We start from the raw sequence: 7716 nt of genomic DNA, 5'->3' as shown, positions 1-7716 counted from the left end.
CCAAGCGGTTCCAGTTGGAAGATCTCCCAGAATTCTACCAGAAAGCGCTCTTAGGCTTAACCCTAGAGGCACACACTGGCGAGGCCTTTGACATACGAGACTCGTTCCTTTGCATTTCGCGCGACATCTCTGCAGCTCCGAGGTTTTTCATTGTTTTGCAGTGCACAGGTCTCAATTCAGTCTCTGGCAAAAATGCACTGTGCTGCGACTTCTCGGGACGTTCAAGAATTTCTGCGCTCTTCTGCCACAAACTAATTCTGTGCTTTCAACCCCTCACTGCCAAAACACTCACTCGTACCTCTCGACTCTGTGTCCGTGTCATTTTCGGAATCCTGGGAGCTCAGAGGTGGCGGCGCAGGCTGTGCAGGAGAAGCCCTGGCTGCACTTTGCAGGCCACCTGAAACAAAACAGGAAACGTGAAGTAAAATTTATATTACATCTATTTTCATCGAGATATATCTACCGCATTTCCCGTTGTATAAGACGCCCCTTTGCTTCAGATATTTTTGCGCTGGTGCGTCTTTTACGACAGTGTGTCTTATATATGCGAAAAGTTGTGCGATCCTGCGAGACCAATATGTTCATATTTCATTCGCGAGTACGATGAACTGACCATTCAAAAAATGATATCTATGCTTGTTATAACAATGAAGCGGGTGTGGTCTTAGATGTCAGCAACTAGCTGCTCAAGCAGTGCGGTGGCCACGGAGGTTACGGCTGCAATAAAAACCACCATCATCACAGGCACTAATGTACTGTTCGAATTGATTGTTCTAAAGGAAGCACAGAGTTCGTACACAATATTTGACTCAAAATTCAAGGACATTTCAAAGATTTCAAGGTTGCAGAAAGGAAAAATTTAAGGAGTGTTGGCGTAATTTCATTTCAGCACATGACTTCAGAAAGGAGCTCTACTTCCGCACTAATTTCTTTTTCCAGAGCAGCTATCGCCGCCTCTTTTTCTTGAGCTGTTCGACAGAAACTGTTTTCCTTGACACAGGGGTGGAAGCGGGCTTGAGCGTTTTGGAGCAGCTCAGGGAGCGGGAATAATGCTGTTTTGGAGCAGCTTTGGAGCACCAAAATGTGTGTTTTGGAGCAATGCAAGTTAGTTTTGGAGCAGAATTGTAGGGTCAAACATCATTGTTGTTTAATTTTTATTTCTGGTTAACACAAGAAATTCCAACGATTTTAAAAACATTCAATATTGATGAACCAACAGCACTTAAACAAATGATATATATACACCCACGCGCGTACGTGTTATCATTAAAACGTCACAGCTGTGATAGAGCAATGACTCAGGAAAACGAGATAAGCGACGTTTTCAATAGCTACACTTGAGTAGACTGACAAATGAAGAACGTTCATGGTAATGAACGTTTTTCAGCAGCGGCGTTTTTACGCCGCGTTTGCCGGGTTGCATTTTCGTCAAAAGCCTACGCCGGCTTCAAAAAGTTCCTTCGAAATGTGCGGAGGTCAGCGCCGTCTGGAGGCTTTGGAAGAAACCAAACAAACACGCGTCTGCACCCTAAACGCCACTTCTCGGACGAGCGGGCGATGCGCCGCGCGAGGAGTTTTCTTTTCTACTTCGAGTAGGAAGACGCGGCGGCGCGATTTTTGAGATAGCGTTCATCAAAATGACGCGCACGACCCTCCGACCACGCGTCAGTCGCGCATCACAGAAGTTATACTTTCTCAGAAAAAAACTGCAGGGCGCAAGTATGGACGTGAAACTTCTTGCTTTTAAAACATTTATATGACCAATACTTGAATATGCTAGTATTGTCTGCAGTCCCCACCAGAAAGTCTTGGTAAATAAACTAGAAAGACGACAACGACTTGCGGCTCGCTTTATATTCTCAAAATATAGGAAGACTGATTCAGTCACAGAAATGCTAAAATTTTGTAATCTAGAGATACTTGAAAAACGCAGACTTAAACATAGATTAAAGTTTCTTTTTCAAATATTGGATGGTGATTTTAAAATTAACAGAAATGACTACATACAGCTACCTGGGAAACGAAGCGAGAGGGCAAATCATGGGCGAGTGCTGCAGCCATACTTTGCACGAACGAAAATGTACCAGCATTCATTCTTCCCTGAAACGATTGAGGCGTGGAATGTATTACCGGGTGACGTAGTACATACGAATGATGTTCACAAATTTATGCACTCACTTGATCTACATTTTTGTGATTTGTCATAAAAATGATCCCGGTTGTTCTTTATTGTTATGTGATTTGAAATTTCTTTGTTTTTTGTTGGTTGTAAGAGAGTACTTCTAATGTTGTATAAATGTATCTCAGTTTAAAAATTTTACTGTAAGTTGTATAATTATGTACCTACTTATTTGTACCAAGTGTTGTACCTCCCTGTAATGACCCTCAGGAGAGGGTTGACAGTATTTCAAATAAATAAATAGATATCAAGCCATTCGGGAAGCAACAGCGCGATTTCGCGAAGGCGTTCGTCAAAAAACGCGCGCGTCCCTCCGAACGCGCGTAAATCGCGCCAAAAATTGCGCCACGCGCTTCCACCTTTTCCCTTCAAGTTTCAAGATTTGTCAATTATTGGTGTCGGTTATATGCACGCAAATATGCCACTTGAGGTGCGATGATACTAGATGACGCAAGTGCACAATTTGTATCCCGTGGTTCTGTTTTCGTACTACCTCACATTCGTCTTTTCAGTAATAAACGTTCCAAGTGTCTATCTTGTTCTTTTTTGTATATTCACTCGCGACCTCATGTACCAAGCCACACACAGCCATGGCGGCGAGCGGCATGTCATGTTGTGCTGCGGATGGTACGAGCTACAGCGTACTCGACCACGAGCCGAGCGCACGTTCTGACGAGCCAAAATCGAACAACGTGACCGATCGCACTAGCGAGACTATAAGCTCGTCGCTGCACGAGCGCGTTTACATGCTGCATTTATAACGTCTAAGGGCTTGTGTGCAATGCAACAAATTCTGCACATAGAGAGGCATGCTCTCGCTAAAAAAAATGAGTTTCAGAAATGGTCCAACCGACTTACACAAACCGAAGGCCTGTGAGTGATTTCGCAGTTGGTAGTGGCTTCATTGACCGCAAACGGATAAAACAAATTTTTCGTTTTCATGCAGACTTATGAAACAAAATCCATATTACACATTCAGCTATACAGTGGTTTCCTTAATGCAAAGTTTCTAATAATGGTCGCGCGTTTACGTTCGCGGCAGCTGCTCGCACTATCTTCATGGCTTCACATCAAATTAAATATTCGCAGTAAATAGAACCTTTTCGACCTTATGAAGCGTCAAAGCACTTACTTTTGTTCATGTTCGCAATCCCAGGCACGATGACAACAACCGCCTCGTGCGCGCAGCGCGCCAAAAAACTCCGCTGCCGCCGGCGTCACCATCGAAATATGGCTGCACAACTCACTTTCTTGTTCGCTAGGTTTTTTGCGCCTTTGACAAGGTCGCGAGAGCGCGCCAAGTGATGTGATGATGATATAATGATATAAGCTCGCTTGGGCGCGCCATGAAACGGATGACAGCGGCACATGAAGGCACCAAACGTAGCCTCGGTGATCGGTTCCGGCAGCGCACCGGAGCCCATCGCGGAGGCCGTGCACCAAAGACCGCTTGGGAGCAGTTTTGGCGCAATAATGCGTTTTGGAGCAGGATGGCGCAGCAGAAGCGCATTGGCGCAGCGTGGCGCAAATGGCGCAGCACTTCCACCCCTGTGGACAGGTCATGCCATTTTTTTCGGCTTCGATGTCTTCGGAAAAGCGATCCACCGACTCCAGCAAGCCCTTCAGATATTTTTGGAGCTTTCTCGTCGTCCCTTGCATGCTCTAGCTAGAGTTGTTCTCTTTACAAGGTTGCCTGCTGTGCCACAGCTTCCTTCTCTTCGTCCATGTATAACGCATTTCTATGCCTAGCTTGGCTCACTGATGGCTTCAGTTCTTTGAACAGTAGAACGTTAAGCAGCCCACCGCGGGTTTTCACAGCCTCACAGATGACTCGTTGAGAGATGTACGAGAGCTCTGCCGTATTTCCAATCGCGGTCTGCTTGTTTACACTGAAACCTCTTTCTACTGAAACCTGTCCATGGCTAAGCAAGAGAATACACTTCCCATGTGATCGATAACGACGAGTCATGCTTCATAAGGCAATGTCAAGGCATTCCTAAGATCACGTCAAGGCCTCTTTCATAGTTTTCTAATTCATACCGTTTTTCTTGGCAGAACTGAATGTACTGTGAACACAGAATATCTCTCTTGTGCTCAGAAAGAAGCTTGTTGTCCATTGAACTGCTAAGAACAACCTTCAGCTTCCCAAGGCACATTTCTGTCCTCGACATCTCTCTGGGGTCGAAACACGATAACCCTCAAACAAGAGGGTACCTATGAGGACTTCTCTCCATGATTTTCACGATCATGTTCTCAATGAACTTCAGATACTCGCTTCTAAATTCAAAAACACACTTGGCACTCGCTTTCCAACTCTTTAACTCTTTGAGGCTAAAGTGTGTACATAATCTTGTACACTTGTACATGTACTTGTACATAATCCCCAACAGCCACAAGATGGTCAAAGACATACATGTACGTCATGCCTCTATGTTTAAAAGACATGCCTTTTCGCTATAGATATGCGCACCAGTTTCCCTGCCACAAGCGAGTCCAGCGGCGATTCCTCCGAATTGCCGCTCGACTGCCGAATCAAAACCGGATTGAGTAAATGTCAGCCCGTCATACGAGGAGTTACTTGCGAGTTAACTCACATGATGATGAGTGAGCGACATCTCAATAGCGTGCTCGGAGAGACTATGCTGACTGGATCAAAAGTGGCTTTTCTCCCCCCCCTTGTTTCATCTTAGGCCCGTATTCACAAACCAACCATCTCTTAATGCTATAAGGCAGCCTTTCATAAGGAAGTGAGAAGTGTAAGGATAAGAAAAGTTCACCGTGCGTTTCAAAAACTCTCCCGATTCGGTTTTAAGGCAGCCTTATGGAAGGCAGCCTTGTCGTCATAAGGATTAAGCATGGGAGCGAGGCTATGAACCTTTCTTTACTGGCTCATTGTTAGTTTATTAGCGAGAAAAAAAGCTGTATGCTCAATAAGAAAAATGCAGGAACGCATACCCGTGCAAGTTTCGGTAAGAACGCGCCTCGTCTGGCCGTGCCGTTTGCTCCTTTTCTTTGTTAACATTTTACCGTTGTCATAGCAACCGGCAGCTCGCGTAGAAGCGCCGGCACATGTGGAGACAGATGCGCCACTTCCTGAAGCGCTGGTTTCTACGAGGGCACCGACAGGGGCGCGGAGTTGCGAGCGGTTTTTGTCAGTCTGCCTGCGTGTGTGAGTGTGTGGCTGTTTGCGTGGATCATACATACGCTTGTCAGTGAAAGTGACAGAAAGGTGACAATTGAATTTCACTGAAGATCCAGCGCTCCTCATCGACTTGAAAGCGTTGCATTGTGATAGTGAAAAATTGTGATAGCGCGCGGTGTTAGTGAAGGACACCACGATAAAGTGGGAGCAGCTCAAAGCAGCAAAAGAGACGTGCCGAGCAGTGGCTACGCGAGTGCAAAAATGGGTAAAAAATATCCAATCCTGCAGTGGAACACGTCGGCTTCCGCGCCGTACCCCGACTGATTTTTTCACACGTTTAAGGGGGGAAGAGGGTTTTTAAAAATCATCAAGATTCCCTTTACCAAATTTAATGAAACTGCACTGTCTTTAGTTTTCCTTGTCGATTCCAAATATGCAATTCTTCAAATATGTCGATTAGTTCCAAAGTTAATTAAAATTAATTAGCATTGTTTCCGGGAACAATGGAGCAACAACTACTCATCGAAATCTTGCTTGAGGCACATAGCCGGATACTAGTAAACATAAGCTTCACAGGGGTAGGAATACTTTTTTGATGTGCAAACTATTAAGAATTATACAGCATATCAAAGCTTCCTGTTCAAATAGGGTGGCGATGTGGGCTTGTTGGTTCATCGTACTTGAGAAAGAGGTAGCGCCCATAATTCTTAATAGTTTGCACATCAAAAAGTATTCCTACCCCTGTGAAGCTTATGTTTCCTAGTATCTGGCTATGTGCCTAAAGCAAGATTTCGATGAGTAGTTGTTGCTCCATAGTTCCCGGAAACAATGCTAATTAATTTTAATTAACTTCGGAACTAATGGACATATTTGAAGAATAATTGCATATTTGGAATCAGCAAAGAAAACGAAACAAGACTGTGCAGTTTCATTAAATTTGGTAAAGGGAATCTTGATTTTTAAAAACCCTCTTCCCCCCTTAATATTGCGGGGCAGTGTGGAAGTCACCATTCACCATTTGAAAAGTACCTGCGCCGTAGAAACAGAGCGCCACCAGCTGCTGAGTGAGCGGTGATACAGGAAAACCGACGCAGTGGGGGCCATTTCCAGCGGCAAGCTCAGGGACATGAAGTGCTCACTTCGAGAAGCGGAATCTGCTCAGCAACACATCGTCGCTGAACTCTTCCATAGAATTTTGATGGTTGCCGAACACTCGCAGCGTTAATTGCACATATGGACTCCGATCGCGTACGTTACCTTTTCTTAGTGACACTGTAAAGCTTCTTGCGTAATCAGCCATAGCGTACTGCATAAGGGGTGCCTTAAGGTACCTGCTGGGCTACCTTATCGAATGCCACCTTATCACGGCGATAAGGTTAAAGAAAGGTTGAATTGAGGCATAAGGTTTGTTTATGAAACCCGTTAAAGTGCCGAAACGGAAAGGAGGGCGATAGATAAGGATAAGGTTGGTTTGTGAATATGGGCCTTAATGCCACTTAGCGCACTAATTTTTGTATGTCTGAACTACACAGACTTATTTCAACGCATAATTTTTCAACTCGCACAGGCTGTTTTTTTTTTTTAGAATTTATCTTGCTGTTACTCACGAATAAACCACGTGTATGTAACAACCCAAATGATTTTTTTTTTTACCTTACAGTCACCCAAAACAACTTGAGGCAATTTCCTTTTGAAATAGATTCCTCTAGGAATTGAATTCAGCATAGGTCAGCAAAAATCTCACAACTCACTGAGACTCACTCAAGAAATATATTTTGCTGAGAAAGCTTCAGACTCAACTTTTTCTCAACCGAACTCACTCGGACTCAAACTCACCAACATTTTGCTCAGCCGGACTCACTCAGACTCATGATTTCACCTGAGCCTGAGTGAGTCGACTCATGAGTCAGCTGGCATTAAGTGAGCTAGTATTCCAATCATGGTGCAAATGCTCTTGAATGCCAATATCTAAAACAATGGGAGCTCCACGATATGCTTTTGGGTCTTGTACTTTCAAATACTAGATTTCAAGGGTTTCAGTCTAGTAAGGACGTTATTATGAAATATGTGACTCACACGACATATTTCAATTGAGAAAGTCTCATGAAAGAGGAGGTCATAGCACCTCACCTCCCCCCCCCCCCCTCACTCACACCTCAGATCAATAAACATTGATGTGGTTCATGAATGCTAGTGCATTGAGGTGCGCGAACAGATCTGAGTATCAACTTAAGCCGATGTAAGGCTGATAGTAATGCAGATGGCTAAGTGGATAGGATCACAGGTCGGCAATTAAAGGTGGCGCTCACTCAGACGCACTCCTGAAATACATTTTACATTTAGGGCTCACTCTATAATAAAGTTCTTCCATCAATCCATCCATAGGGCTCACTCG

This window comes from Rhipicephalus sanguineus, chromosome 6 (assembly GCF_013339695.2).
Source record: "Rhipicephalus sanguineus isolate Rsan-2018 chromosome 6, BIME_Rsan_1.4, whole genome shotgun sequence".
NCBI lineage: Eukaryota > Metazoa > Arthropoda > Arachnida > Ixodida > Ixodidae > Rhipicephalus > Rhipicephalus sanguineus.
Note: the sequence above shows the minus strand (reverse complement) of the source record.